Consider the following 17,125-nt stretch of genomic DNA (forward strand, 5'->3'; position numbering starts at 1 on the left):
GGAAAACCAACTTAAATTCCAGGCTCCTCCCCAGAGGTATCCATTATCAGTTGAGTTTGTATCATTTCTTCTCTTTTTTATAGATATGTGTGTGTGTGTGTGTGTGTGTGTGTGTGTACAAACTTGTAATATAACTACCATATAAAATGCATGTAAAATACTACATATTTCATATATGTCTAGATGCAAAATACTATATACTTTTATATGTATATGAAAGTATTAGTGTATACATATATTTTATATATGTGTGTGTGTGTATGTGTGTATATAGAGAGAGAGACAGACACACAAATCCATAAACATTATAATAGTGATATAAGAATATACCTGTTATCACTGGGAATGAACTTTATGGGGCTGTTTTCCTTTCATCTTCCATGAATTAGTTACACAAATTATTTCTTCCAATTTTTTTCCATAATTTGTTTATTTTTTGGTTTCTTTTCCTTACTGGTTTGTGGAGCTTTGATAGATTCTGAAGATCAATATTTTATTATCTATGCTGCAAATATTCTTCTATTTTGATTACATATTGTAAGGTGTCTCTTGCTCTAATTACTTTTTAATCATAATATCTATTTTTTCAATTTTTCCTTCATAAGTTTTATCTACATGACTTACTTTAAAAAGGTTTCCCTAACCTAAAAATCAAATATACATTCATTATATTGTCTTCTAAATTTTTATAATTTACATAAATTGATTTAATATTAATATTGAATTCCCTGGTTTGTTAAGTTTACATACAGGAAAGTGATTACTTTTGTATATTGATATTTTATCTAGCACCTTGTTGAACAGGCTTATGAGTTCTGACAGCTTGTCAGCTAGGCCTCTGGAACTTGTATGTGACGGTCACCTCCTGCAGGTTGTCTAGTTACATGGTCATTGCTGCTGTTGCCCTTGTTTCACTGACCTTGCCTCTGGTGTGCTGGTAAATAGTAATGGCAATAATGGCCCTCTGCTGAGTCCCTCTTTTCAATAGAAAAACTTCAAGTATCTTTTCTTTTTTAATTTGTATTATTATGTTCAATTAGCCAGCATACAGGACATCATCATTTTTTGATGTAGTGTTCAACAATTCATTAGTTACGTGTAATACCCAGTGCTCATCACCACATGTGCCATCTCTAACAGCCATCACCTGATCACCCCATCCCCAAACCCCTTCCCTTCTGCAACCCTTAGTTTCTTTCCCAGAGTCCAGAGTCTCTCATGGCTTGTCTCCCTCTCTGATTTCTTCTCATTCAGTTTTCCCTCCCTCCCCCTCGGTCCTCTGTGCTATTCCTTATGTTCCAGATATGAGTGAAACCATATGATAATTGCCTTTCTCTGCTTGACTTATTTCACTTAGCATGATCCCCTCCACTTCCATGTATGTCGATACAAATGGCAGGTATTCATCCTTTCTGATGGTTGAATAATATTCGATTGTATATGTAAACCACATCATCTTCATCCATTCATCTCTTGAAGGGCATTTTTTCTCCTTCCACAGTTTGACTATTGTGGACACTGCTGCTATAAACATTGGGGTGTATGTGCCCCTTTTTTTCACTACATTTGTATCTTTGGGGTAAATACCTAGTAGTGCAATTGCTGGGTCATAGGTTAGCTCTATTTTTAACATCTTGAGAAACCTCCATACTCTTCTGCAGAGTGGGTGAACCAGCTTGCATTCCTTCCAAAAGTGTAAGTGGGTTCCCCTTTCTCCACATCCTTGCCAACACTTGTTTCTTGTTAATTTTTTCCATTCTAACTGGTGTAACATAGTATCTCATCTTGATTTGCATTTCCCCAATGGCTAGTAGTGTTGAACATTTTTTCACGTGTCTGTTAGCCATTCATATGTCTTCTTTGAAAAGTGTCTGTTCAGATCTTCTACCCATGTATTGACTAGATTATTTGTTTTGGGGGGTGTTGAGTTTGAGAAGTTCTTTTTCTTTTCTTTTCTTTTTTTTTTTTTTTTTTGTAGATTTTTAGAGAGAATCTTCATCAAGATAGTGGTAACAACCTTTATAGTTCCTTCCCTGTTTGCTAAGGAATGAAACTTAAGTTTTATTTAAGAGGTTTTTGTACCTTTGCCATGTCACTATTGTGTATTGCATTGAAAAATTTTTGTGTTGTTGAACCACTGTTACATTTTTGGGATAAATACTGTGTTCATGGCATATTTTAATTTCAATTCATTACTTTATAAATGTTTTATTTAAGAATTTTGCATCTTTTTTTCCTCTGTGAAGCCATATATGATTTTTCCTTTTCTAATTTTTAAATATTTGTATTCCCCCTTTCTTGCCTTTTATTGAATCAATCAACTTTTTTTCTTCTTATTAATGGTTAAAAGTCATACATCTATCTCTCTTCTGGTAGTAACTTTAATTTTTAAACTACTTTATAATTACTTGTAATTATATCATTTCTAACAATGACTGGCATTAAATTGTCTATATATTAAAGCTTCTCTAAAGTCCAGATTTGTAGCATGCTTATGCTTTTATTCACCATCCCCTTTGCCATCTGCAAATTTTTAATTACCAAGTTATTTTTAGAAAAAAAATAATTACAGTTAACACTTACTTAGAATTTACAATTATTTTGACTAATTTAGTTTATCAGTCCTCTCAGAACACTCACTCTTCCTCTTAAGATTCATATTTGTCTTCTTGCTAGAGAACATCCAACAGTAATTCAACCTCTATCTGTAAGTGATTTGTTTTCAAATCATTCTATGAGCAAACCAATCCTAGCTCTCTCAGACAACTGAACACTTGTATATAGAATTATAAATTCAAAATTACTCACCCTAAAATGTCTTTTTTTTTCATTATTTTCTTACATAGTTAATCTCATGAAATTTGAACTGAATCTAATTTCAATTTGACCATTATTTCCTGGTAAACAATCTCTCCTAGTTTGCTTCTCTGGAAGCTTTCAGGATTTTGTCTTTGCCCTTGGTGTTCTAAATGTCATTAGGATAGGTTCCTCTAAATTCTGCCGAGTGCTGAGAGTGGGTATGTACTTTTACTCTGAACTTGTTAACTTTGCTCTTTTACTCTGAAGAGGCAAATTTTTCCAATTCTAAGATTTCTTTATAATTCTTTCATTAAATATTACTACCTCTCTTTTACTGTTCTTCTGAATCTTCTATTATATGAAGTCTATTGAGACATGGGATTACCTTAGCTTTCCTACTTTTCATCTCTTTCTTCTGATCTGAATTCTGCAGGAATTCCTCAGTTCAGTTTTTTTAGTGCATAAATTTACTCTTCAACTTCAGAAACCATTTTGCTTTACTTAGCTCATCTATTTTGCTATTAAGTGACTGACCAATTTTTATTATCCATATAATGCAATTAACAAATGTTTAGGTAACAATATCCTCTTGCCACTCTTTGTGCTAAACTATACTCTAAAATCTGTTTGTCCTAACAACTGTTTTGGGGGTTTAAGTTCTTCTGTTTATCCCCATTGTTGTCTCTCTTTCATGGTGATGAATTTCCCTCGTTATTTGTATCTTGTGTTCCTTTTTAAAGGGGAGATTCTCCATTAGGATGTCCTCTGTAGCATTCATTTCATTGTTTTTCTTTGCTATATTGTAATCCTGCTTTTGCCTTAGCAATGAATTTAATGCTAATTGACAGAACAGCTATTAGAAAGATAAACTGTATTCTGACACCCATAGCCTTCTGGAGAACTGGGGTGCACTTTTAGCCTTTAAATGAAATAATCGGGTTGAATACTTACTTTGCCTGAAACACAAAAACAATTTCTTAGAGAACTTTGGGTAGGATATTACTACCACTAGTTTCTAGTACAAAAATAATAGCTCAAAAATAATCCTTCTATAAAAAGAAAAATCATGGCAGGGATGTTTTGCTTCAGAATGATGTTTTATTTCAAGAGGTTGTTTTCTTTAAGCCAGTCCACGGAAAGGAGTTTGGTAGAAAAAATGTAGCCCATGGCATTCAGAATCTCAGCTCCTAGCAGAGTCATGAGTAGAAAATCAATTTCAATGTAAATTATTCTAAAATCAGATGAAATTTAACCACAAGAAACACTAGATCAAGCCACTTAACCTCTGTGAACTCTCAGGGACTTATTTAGAAACTGAGATTCATCACAGCAACATACACATCCCAGGGTTTTGTGAGGAATAAGTGGGGAAATATATTTGATTTTATTTTTTATAAACTCTAGAAAGTAATCTGCCACATATTCAGGCCCTCACTACCTAACAGATTATGTTATTAATTATTATTAAATGAATTTATAATTTATAAATAAAATTTTGAAATTTGTTTTTGCCTTTGTACATATTCATATCTTTTATCTCATCCCTATTTTTAGCGATAGACTGTTACATAATCTTCCCTTGATGTCTTTAATATCCCAATCTGAAGGTTCAGTTATAAATCATGTGTTCCCATCATGCTTAAATATAAGAATTTCTTGGATTGTCTGTTACATGAATAACAATTTCTAGAATGTCATCTGGAGATTCAGAGTCAGGAGGGGTCCAGACTAAGATGTTTTAAAAAAGCAACCAAAGTAAAATCTTTCATCAGGAATATTTAGAAAACACTGGCTTAGAGTGTGGAGCTGTAATGGTTTTCCAGCAAGAGTCACAGATTCATTAGGACTACAAAAGGTAAAAATTTACAATCCAGTAATAAACTGCACACTATTTGTCTAAGGTCACCTGTATGCTCTCGTCCCAATGGGAGATAAAGTGCTTAAAAAGAACCATTTTCAGGTCTTCTAGCCTGTGTTCCACTTATAGTATCCCACAGAGACGAGATTAAATCCTATTTCCCGAGACTTCCAAATAAGATATTATTTCCTCCTTTGTGATGAGCGCCCAAAGGTTCTTTTATACATCTGCTTAAATTCTTACTGCATGTTAACAGATTAGCATTACCACCAGAATGCAAAGAGTTTCATATTCAATCTTAATTAAACTCACACAATGTCCCCAAAATTATAAAACACTTCACCATCCAGAAGTCCACTTCATGCTAAGAGGAGCCAAGAAGTTCAAAGAAAAGAAAAGAAAAAAAAAAAAACACCAAAAACCGGTAACCTGCCTCCACCTACACATCTCTATGGGATGTGCTACATCAGTAATACATTTGTGGGGGCAGGAAGGGTATGCTCTCCAAGTGACAAATGATTAGCATGAGTGTACCATGCTCAGACCTTTAAGAAAACAAGATGGCCAGGAAGGTCTAGAAAAATCACACAGCTGTTTCCAGTATGTTTTTATTTGTAATTTTATGGACCGTGAACTGTGCCAAAAAATGTCAGTTGAAGGTACTAATTCATCTGCGTGATTGTTTTAAAGTCCTGTCTGCAGCAGCGATCACTAATGAATATGCAGAACATTTTTAAGGTTCAACAGCTTCCAGATAGGCCAGTGACAAACAACCTCGACTGCATTTGCTCTCAAGGCCCTATTTAGAGGGCTAGAGCCAATAACACGATGCCAATCTTGCTGGCACAGGAGAAAAACTGCCTTGATTGTGTTCTTGTCTGCTAAAAAGCCTAGGCAGTGGTATTCAGCTCTGTTCTCAATAGCAGCCTCTTCAACGGCTTGGCGTGAACCCGCCATTCTAAGAATGCCTATTTAAATCTTAGACTGATGAAAAGAGGAAAGTAGCCTGATTTTGCTATTAAAACGTGCAGAATGGAAGGCAACATTAAAATTTAAAATATTCATGGGTATGCCCACATGACATCTCATTGTGTGATTCTGGTGACTGCACTTTCGGTCTGTATTTTAGTTGGAGATCTTTTATCCAGTTAGATATGTAAACTCACCATCCACATATCAAAGGATCATGACTGTGTCAGTGTAGCTCCTTTTTTTAAAAACCATTTTGTAATAAGACCTATCATACACATAATGAATAGTGCAAAAATATAAACATACAGCTCAACCAATTATCACAAAGCCAACTGCTATGTATCCATCGCTAGGTCAACAAAGAGCCTCGCAAACCCTGCAGAAGCCCCCCATCCTGTCCACTCCCAAACATTGTCCTTTCCCATTTCCTCAAAGAAAATCATTCTCCTGCCTTCTGATACTGCAACTCCGTTCCGATTATTTTATAAAATTTTATATCAATTAAATTACACAGTATATATGCTTTTGTATCTGACTTGCCCAGCCCCACTAGTAATTGGGAAGTTTCATCCATGTTGTTGGGTGTGGTGGCAGTTCTTTTGTTTCCATTCCTGTGGAGTATTTCATTGCATGACTATAACACATTTATTTTTCTACAATACTGTTTAGTGGACATTTACGTGGTTTTTTTTTCCAGTTTGGGCTATAATGAATAATGATGCTATGAAAATTCATTTACATTTCTGTTGATGCGCGCACACACATTTTTCTGCTGGATATACCAAGGAGTGAAACTGCCCAATCATAAGTTATGCAAAAGGTCGGCTTTAAGAGATAATGCTAAGCATTTTTCAAAGTGGTCACACCAATGTATAGCCTTAGCGGAAGGTAGAAGGATTCCTGTTTCTCCACACTCTGAGCAAACTCTGGTAAGATTGTCTTTTTAAGTTTCAGTCATTCTGATGAGTGCATAGTGTATAATTTGCTTTTCCATCATCACCAATGAGGCCGAGTTCCTGTTTATATGTTCACTTAGCCATTTGGAATTTTGTGTGTGTGTGACCTTTCCGTTCAAATCTTTTGCCTATTGTTATACTGGATTGTCTTTTTCTTATTGACTTGGAGTTTTTGTTTTTTTTTTAACTTGCTATGCCTCCTTTGTTAGCTATATATATTTAAGGTATATTCTTTCACTCTGTGGCTTATCTTTTCACTTTCTTAATGATGTCTTTTGACTAACATGCTGTTAATGTTAGTATAATCCAGTTTATTCCTCTTCCCTTAATGGTTAGTGGTGTGGCTGTCTTCTTTTAAAGATATCTTTCCTTACCCTAGGGTCATGAATTATTCTCCTGTATTAATTTCTAGAAACTTTACTGATTTGCCTCTCAATTTTTATCATATAAGGTGGGATTATTTCTTTCTCTTTTTGCTTTCTTTCCTCTTTCTCTTTTCTTTCTTTCCTCCTTTCCTTCTTTCCCTTTGCTTTTTGACAAATAGAATTCATGTGAACCAGCACCATCTATTGAAAAAATGCTTCTTTTTTCATTACATTGTGCTGGGCCCCCTTCTCTTAAACCAAGTGTCCTTCCAAACATAATTCCAATTCTGGGCTCTCAATTTTCTTCTACATGTCCATTTGCCCATCCTTGTGCCAATGCCACACTTTCTTATTAGCATAGCTTATAATACCTCTTAACATCTGGCAGAACAAGTCTTGCTCCTTGCTTTCCTCAGGAGTGTTGGGCTTATACTAGCACTTTATAGTCCCATGTAACATGTATGATCAGTCTGTCATTTCTAAAGAAGTCTGCTGAGTTCCACTAAGACAGAACTAGATCTATAAGCCATCAGTGCAAAACAAACAGATTTAAATTATTGAGACCAAAGATATATGTACAAGGTCTACTCCTCTGCTTACCTGTTCCTTTAATTTCTTGCAATACTTTTTATTACAGAGCTCTGTAGTTCACTAGGTAATGACCTTGTCCATTTAAAACATTATTCCTATATATTCGATATTTTTTAGATGCTATTGTAAGTGGTAACTATTTTACTATCTTGTTTTCTACATCTTTGTCACCTGTATATTAATACCCTGGTGTTCTTCTCTTAAACTTATATCTTCTTATTTTAATTTACTCCCTTCTTAAAAACATTCAAAGAATATTTATTTCTCTATTTCACTATAAGACTATGCCTCCTCCGACAAGCCAAGGAATGAATATATATGCGTGTGTGTGTGTGTGTGTGTGTGTACATATGTGTGTATGTATGTGTGTATATATCTATATATATACACACACATATACCCAAATCAAGAGTTGGATGCTTAACTGATGAGCCATGGAGGTGCCCCTTTAAAAAACATCTTAATGTTATTTATTTATTTTGGGTGAGATATCCCAATCTCTTCGTTGTCAGGCTACCCTCCCAAAGGCCTTCCCTCTCCAAACCTATAGAAAAACCCCCAACCTGGTAGTGTCATGGGAGGGGAGGTAAAAGGTGGGGAAAACTCTGTGCTCTGCCCTCTGGCCTGGGCAGTACAAACAGGGAAGGAATGTGGGGAGGGGTAGCCGAAAACTCCGCCTGCAGATGTGGCACTAGCTGACATGTATGGGGGAGGAGATGCCTGCTGCCAGAAGAAACATTTTCATTTTAAAACCTGGGGATGGATTCTTTGCATTACTTTTAGAAATTCCTTTTTATAGACCTTTAAATGTTACATTACCTAAAACCTTTGTAATCAAGAAGACATTACAATAAATGCTCTTGAACTGGTGAGCTTAACTGTGACAAATGGTACTACTAATAAAACTCAAGATCTATGTCTGTCTAGCATTGCTCAAGGATCATGCACACACCACTGCAACCTGTCTATCTAAATATTCCCAGACACGGTAATGATCCTTTCGAAAGGTGTGTAAGCACTATTTCCAGTCAAGCATTCACATGCACCATACTGAGGAAATAGGTCCGTGTTGTAAGTTAGCCAAGCGAGTGGCAACAATTCCATGATGTCTCCTCATCCTGCTCTTCCCCAGCGTGCACTCAGCTCTCTGGTGGTAATCACTCCTATAGTTTCAGGTCCATGGAAGCCCAGGAAAATTACATATTCTCAAAGAAGATAGGAATTCCAAGAAAATGCACATTTGAGCTCCCCTAAGTAAAATGACAGTAAGGGAGAAAGAGGAGAAGGTTTAGTATTGTGGTACTATCTTTATTTGGGAGGTTGTGATTCCATCTGTGTATACGCTTTTCTTCCCCAGCTTTCCAATTTAAAACAAATAGTTTTACATTTTCAGCCAGTGTGCTTCAAGAAAAACTAATGCAATGACTGTAAAATAATTTGCAAAAATATGTATCGCTTTAAAATATTCAATGACATTTATTTCCTTTTCTGCAGAATAATAAGTCCCTATTGTACATGTAATAGGATATCTCAGATAAATTTTGTTGCATTTTTGGCACAATTTTGAATATTCATATTGCCTAACAAGCCATTTATCAGAGCTGTCACAAAAACACTTTTAATCCTCTATAGAATAACATAAATCTTAAGTCTTTCATATGAATTCACTAAAGTTGTATTCAAATAGAGTAATTATGCTTAAGTGCATATGCTTAAAATATGTATGGGATATTTGTGTATTAAAGCTGGTAGGTTCTGATTGCCTTTATCTTGATGTGAGTTATGAGTCCTCTATATTTAAGAGGAAATGTATTTTCAAGCCCCAAAGCTAGAAATCTTTTTAAAACATATTGAAAATGAAGTCATATTTCCCTGGTCTATTTCAGTATACAGTACTTTGTAAAATAAATACTCCAAAGTGGTTTGACTTCATAGCAGTAATTGCTTAAAAACTGCCCCAAGGTTAGGGCTGGCATTACAGATTTTGTCTGGTGGCCAATTATTACGGTTCTGTTAATGCTCTAAAACACTGTCTATAATGGAAATGCCAAGTTCTCTGTAGTCCATATGAATGAAATATTGCAAATTAAAGTATACAGCTGATATGCAACTTCTATGAAATACAATGACTGCTATTTGCCAATATATCTTCAAGAAATATATGAGCAACAAGAATTGGTATGAATGCTTAGGGACTATAACTAAAACTATTGTTGAATTCCTTATAATCTTTTATTATATTGGTGCATTTGGTAACTAGCTCATTGTGAGTTACATCAGAAAGTAAGACAGTCTTCCCTAACTCAGTGGTATACCAGTCCCTATAATTATTTAGTAGGGACTTGTGTATACCTACTTACTTACTTTGTGATTCTTGACAGGCATTTTAAACTATGATTTATAAAGGAAGCAGAATTTGAAACACAGATAGCTTCATCCAGCCAAAAAAAAACCCAAAACCCAAAAACAAAACAGGAGTGCCAAGAGCACATTATTAGAAGCCTACTCACCCACTTCACATTCTGAGCAGTAAGAGTATCATGTGTTACTACTTCAGCAAGCCTTTCCATGGAGTCAATAGCAAAAGAAATAGGAAGATTTTTGAGGATCAATGTCCTATGCAACATAAGCTTACCTCTTCTGCTATCCCTATTCTGTCTGTTCCAAGAGTGACAAGATTAAACCAGACATGTATTTAGAAAGTATCCAGAAATGCCAGTAAGTCAGAGGAGCTCTTTCATTTATACTATGTTCAATCAAAATGCATAGAATTTTTAAATTCTGGGGTTATATCATTTGGTATCACATGAGCTACAAATTCTCATGCACATGAAGAGACAGAATTAACCTGTATCTTTCACTCTTTTCTGGAAACATCCTTTCTATATAGAAGAAATACTTGAAATCGAATTATCATCTCTTACCCTCCCAAAAGATGTCCATCAAGAAGGAGTTAGTCATCATCAAATACGTCCTAGCCACCACTGTGGAGGTTTTCAAAAAGGAGCAAAATATGTTATCTCCACCACTGAAGAATCATATATGGTTGGTTTTTAAAAGACAACTAGAAGTAAGTAAAAAAATAATTATAGTCTAGTGTTTTAGGACACACTGTAATGTTTTCAGACTATACTCTCTATGGGAATTTAGCAAGGAATGGAAGAATCTGGCCTCCAACTGCCACTGAAGGAAGAATAGGTGTTTGACTGACTGGAGGAGAAGCAAGATATTTCATGGGGAAGATAGACTGGAAAATGGTACAAAATGGGGACAAGCATGTGGCAGATAGAGGCTAACAATATAATTGAAGTAGCTTCATCAGTAAGATGTTTATGATAGCATCTAATTAATGGGGAGTATCAAATGTCACATGAGAATCCATAAGGACAAACAAACCACCAAAAGGACTGAAGTAGGAAAATGATAAACCATAGGTTTCGTCTTAAAAGTTTAATCTGAAACCAGGGGTTAAGTAGAGCACTAAGAAACTAAAGATTTCACTGGGCACTTTAAGTGTGTATAACATACTGGAAGAGTGTAAGCTCTAGAGTGTGTCTGGATTGGACTCCCAATAACTCTATTTACCAGTCATGTTACCTGGGGGAAACTTCTGAAGTTCCTATGCTACAGTTTTCTCATCTAAAATGGTGGCATAACATGGGGATCCTGGGTAACTCAGTCAGTCAACCGTCTGCCTTTGGCTCTGGTCATCATCCCAAGGTCCTGGGATTAAGTTCTGCATCGGGCTTCCTGCTCAGAGGGGAAGCCTGCTTCTCCCTCTGCTCTGCCTGCCACTTTGCCTACTTGTACTCCCTCTTACTCTCTCTCTCTCTGTCAAATAAAAAATAAAATACTTTTAAAAAATTAAAATAAAATGTTGGCATAATAAATTACCTAGCTTATTGGTCTATTACAGAAATTAAACATTAATATAGGTTAAGAGTTTGGAATAAAAAATAGACTCATATAAATATAGTCAACTGATTTTTGACAAAGGAGCACGGAAAAAGAATTGTAGCAAACATAGTTTTTTTCATCAAATGCTGTTGGAATAACTGGATATCCACATACAAAAAAATTGAATCTGGGGGCACCTGGGCTGCTCAGTGGGTTAAGCCACTGCCTTCGGCTCGGGTCATGATCTCAGGGTCCTGGGATCAAGTCCCGTGTCGGGATCTCTGCTCAGCGGGGAGCCTGCTTCCCTCTCTCTCTCTCTGCCTGCCTCTCCGCCTACTTGTGATCTTTCTCTGTGAAATAAATAAATAAAATCTTAAAAAATATATTGAATCTGGACACCAGACCCTACAGTCTTCACAAAGACTAGCTCAAAACACATTATAGACCCAACTACAAAATGTGAAACTATAAAACTCCTATAATAGAGCATAGGAAAAAAATCTAAATGACCAAGGGTCTGGTGTTGACATTTTAGGTGGAACACTAAAGGCACAATTCATATAAGAAATAATTGATAAGTTTAGACTTTATTAAAACTATATAGTTATAGTTAACTGCATAGTTGATATATATATATTTGATATATATTTTATATTAATTATATATACATATATATGTATATGCTCTAAAGAGACAATGTAAGAGAATGAGAAGACAAGCCACAGACTGAAAGAAAATATTTGCAAAAGACAAATATGATAGGGGTGCTAGGTTGCTAAGTTGGCTAAGCATCTGGCTTCAGCTCAGGTCATGATCTCAGGATCCTGGGACCCTGATCTCAGGCTCCCCACTCAGCAGGCAGTTTGCTTATCATGCTCCCTCGCCTTCTGCCCCTCCCCCCACAAACTCGTTCTCTCTCCCTCTCTCTCAAATAAATAAATAAAATATTTTTAAAAAGACATTTGATAAAAGATTGCCATCTAAAGTATACAGGGAATGCTTAAAATTCAACAGGAAGAAAACAAACAACCTGATAAAAATGGGCCAAAGACCTTAAGAGACACCTTACCAAAAGAGGTGGTATATACAGAAAATATAAAAATGGCAAAAAAAAAAAAGAAAGATGAAATGATTCTCCACTCATTCTCCATATATCATCAAGGAAGTGAAAATTTAAAAAAAAAATGACACCACCACACACATATTAGAATGGCCATAATATGGAAGATTTTCAATACTGAATACAAGTGAGGGTGTGGAGCAACAGAAACTCTCATTCATTGTTGATGGGAGTGCAAAATGATATTGCCACTTTGGAAGATAGCTGGACTTGTTTCTTAGAAAATGAAATATCCTTCTCTCTTATGAACCAGCAACTACACTCCTTCACAAATACATGAGGTTGTTGAAAATTATGTCCACACAAAAAGCTGCACCCAGATGTGTCTAGTACCTTTATTTATAAATGCTGAAACTTAAAAGCAGCCAAGATGTTCTTCACTAGATAAAATGAAGAAATGGTTGCACATCTGGAGAATAAAATATTATTCATTGTTAAAAATAAATGAAATACAAAGCCATGAAAAGACATGGAGGAAACTTAAATTCATATTATAAGTAGAAGAAAAAACTTGGAAGGGGATCTGACATATCATATACATTCAATAAAAATCACTATTTTTTATTATTTATTACATGTACATGTTGCATATGCACACACACAATATTTTACATTAATTCTCTTATTTTGTAAAAATTATCTTGAGGACAAAGGACTGTGAACTTTTCAAAACTAGATTCACAGCAGTTAGCAAAGCACTAGTCATAGAACAGGTATGCAATAAATACTTCCTGAGGGGAAAAAATCAATATAGAAAAGGAGAAATAGGTGAATATTGAATATTGATTGTTAAGCTATTAGGAGAAAAATTCATGAAGGTAATGAGATTGTACTAATTCTCTCTGAATTCTATTTCAGAACTTGGAGAAATGCATTGAACCAATACCCACAACATATTCCAAGGAAATAAATGAAAAATTCCTGAAATTATGAACCTAAGCAGGCTGACAGCTTAATCATGTGAGGTCTCTCCATATAGATATTGACTCACACAGGAAATTTAAGAGGAATCAGGAAAGCTGAAGAGATAAACTAGAAAGAGTACTCTAAAGAGAATAGAGTCTAAGTCTTTTAAAATATATATATGAAAGCAGAGATACAGAGATTTGTATGTGAGGAGATGAATAATGGGAACAGTTACTTAGTGAAAAGAACAGAGGTTTCACCCTTTCCACAAAAGTTAGAAGGGTGTGTATGTATAACCTGTGTGTTTCAGAACAAATGTGAGCAAATAGCATAAAGCTCCAAGTGCACCTAGATTAACAATCTACCAGCAGGTCATACAAATGTGGAAAGCAGACCTCTTGGGTCAAAACAACAAGGATACAAGAACCAAAGCAACAGTGCAGATGAGATGGAATCCACCTCTGAAATGCTCCTTATATTCATGACCTTACTGTCAAACCTCCAATTACCGGAACAAAGTGAAAGCAATTCAAAATATAAGGAGTTTGGAAGCATGGCTGAGATGGTGAGTCACCTTGATATGCTGCTAACTTAAATTTGGTAGATATTATTTTCTTTCAATTCAACTTCTTGGCATAACTATGCTCAGGGTTCTTGCAAGATGTGGTGCATGGAAACAAAAGAATGACAAACGATCCCGTCTAATGTAACTTTGCAATAAAATCACAAACTAAAAATAATTCCCTAGAATTTTTAATATAGGACCTCTCTGACAGCATTGTCCAGCCCAGAGATTACCTATGTATACAAAGTGACAGATATGTAATGAAACGATGTTAGAAAGATCTATCTGTGCTAACAATCTTAATAATTCTATAAATGCTGTAAGTTATGACTTCATGAGCACTGTGTCTGCATCTGGTACCCTATAGAGAGGCTTGGGTGATGACAGTCTTGTTGAGAAGGGAGAAGTTGAACATATCCTTATTTAAATACTCCAGTGTCATCTCTTCTATGAGGCTTTCCCCAAACACTAGTGTAGAATTCAGGTGCCAAGCACTCACTCTATCACAGAACTTGTCCACACATTAATTTATAGAGTTTATTTATTTTTTACCTGTTTATTTTCTTTTTTACCCAATGGATGTAAAGTCATGAGACAGAGGAAAACAACTGTTTTGAGAAGTAATGCAGCATAATGATTAAGAGCATAGAATTGAAGGCTAAACACTAGAATTATAGCCTTGGGCACACTGCTTAAATTCTCTGTCTCAGAATCAATAATGAGATTAATATATTTAAAATCACAATAACAAAATACATATAATAGATAACTATCCACCATATAAATGTTAGCTTTTATTATTAACTGTCACCACTTTCTAATGCTGAAAACAGCAAATGAATGGATAAGTATTCTAACACAAAAATACACATACATACTCAACCTACCCTACTTGGTACTAAAATGTGAAATATTCATAATCAGGTGTTCCCTTTTAAATAATCAAAATTATTCAAAGCACCTGTATTTGTCAAATATATTTATATACAACAGACAGTGCTATCATGAAGCCCAGCACCACATTTGGCAACATGGGAACCCATGATTCAACTAAATCCAGTGCTTCCCAACCTGTGGTCCTCAGAGTTACTGTAAAGCATCATCAAGTCTATAGTGCACTAAGTATAGTTGACTGACTAGATTCTGCTTGCATTTATTTGACTATTTTTTAGATATATGTAGTTATAATTAATAAAACACAAATGCATTTATAATTATTGTGTCAATGAAGTTATCATTGTTCTGTTAGTTCCTCATTATTTTGCAGTTCATTGTTTTGTAGTTTCCTCCTTGTTTTGTAGTTCCTTAGCAACTAATTCAAAAAAAAAAAAAAGTGTCTTTTGGGATTCTGTAAGTTTGACATTTAAAAGGGAATCTTATACTTGGAAAGGTTGAGAACCAGAGGTCTAGGTCATGCTGCATCACTAAAATGCCAGTGTGGCCTCTCCAACCTCCTGGGCAAGCAGCAAAGGGCACTTGAGTCAAGGATATACAAAGACTAGAAGTGCTCCTGCTAAAGCCTTCCCTTCTAAAGGGCTCTGGGCATCATTGCCTGAGTTTGTCTACATTTGTGAATTCTGTTTCAGTGAAAAGGTCAGGCCTTTGGTCAGAAATAACTTAGGAAGACCGTCTTTCTTTTTTAATATAAATTGAGATTGAGAAAAGGTAGTTTACCATGAAATGAAACTTTTACTGCTAAAATGTTTCAAAATTTCCATAGTGTCTTTCTAAATATTTACATTCATTAAAAGGCTCTTCAAGTAAGTACAAAATGTTAGCAACCTCACCCAATAATTACCCATTGTCACTACAGCCACATTCCAATATCCATCCAACAAATACAGAAGCCTGAATTTTGCGAGATACAAGAGATACTAGAGGTGAAATGGTGAACAAAGGAACATATTAAAGTGTGGAACTCCGGTATAAGAGGAAGGCTCTGCTGTCCTACTATGCTCCAGTTTTCTGGAAATTTCCAAATAAAAAATACTAGTCTCCAGAAGACATAATAAAGCTCTGTGTTATCCTTTTTTTTTTATCTATGAGCATAATAATAAAAGACAATATAGCAAGTTATCTGCATCATGATTAGTGGTGGAACAGTGTAGGCATGTTATAGGTTTATGAAATTCCATTTCATTTTTCTCCTTCCGAAAATACAAGAAGACCACATTTCCAAATTGCCCTTGCAATTGGGTCAGGGCCATGTGATTAGTCTGTCTAGTGGGAATGTAAACAGAATCAATCAGTGTAAATTATAGTCTGAAAAGAGTGGGTCTATGTCCCCTGCTAACTCTCTTCTCCTGAAACCATTTAAGACCTGCTGCATATTGTCACTGTTATCTCATGTCCCAGTTTGTTACACAATTATATACTTACCTGACCTAACAATACACAGTGTGTTCTTTTTTTTTTTTTTTAATTTATTTATTGACAGAGAGAGAGGGATCACAAGTCGGCAGAGAGACAGGCAGAGAGAGAGGGGAAGCAGGCTCACTGCTGAGCAGAGAGCCCGACGCGGGGCTTGATCCCAGAACCCTGAGATCATGACCTGAGCCAAAGGCAGAAGCTTAACCCACTGAGCCACCCAGGCGCCCCTACACAGTGTGTTCTAAACAAGTTACTTTTCCATGGAAACTGAAAATTAGTCATTAGAAGTGCATTGGCTTTGGAGTTTGGTATACCTAGTTTTAAATACCAAGCTCATATCTTATGATTGAGATCTTTGGAAAGTTACATGACTTTTAAGTCTCAGTATACTTTTTTCTATAAAATGTATAGCGTATCACATGCCATATTGGATTACTATAGAAATTATCTTATATAACTAAATAAATGACTGTGGGGGGGGCACATACATGCCCCCATACCTTTACATTCATCTAAGTAAATAAAACAGCTCAGTGAATTTATATTTCTAACTTATATTTATGTTTATAATAAATATAATTTGACCAGAAATGGATTACATGCTTAGAATAATAGTTGCAAAATTAAAGGGACCTGAAAAAAGTACCTAATCCAAACCCATCTTTTATAGATGGGCAAAGTAAGATAGAAGCAAGTGGCAATGACTATGACGACACACTCTTCTTT

The 17,125-nt window shown here is 35.3% G+C and overlaps 1 long non-coding RNA gene across 1 annotated transcript in view; it reads right to left on the bottom strand.

Moving 5' to 3' along the window:
• LOC309847114 overlaps positions 1 to 17,125 on the bottom strand; it is a 234,207-nt gene that overhangs the window by 210,756 nt on the left and 6,326 nt on the right. The gene's annotated exons all lie outside the window — the stretch shown is intronic.

The sequence above is a fragment of the Mustela nivalis genome (assembly GCF_964662115.1).
Source record: "Mustela nivalis genome assembly, chromosome: 1".
In the NCBI taxonomy this organism is placed as follows: Eukaryota; Metazoa; Chordata; class Mammalia; order Carnivora; family Mustelidae; genus Mustela; species Mustela nivalis.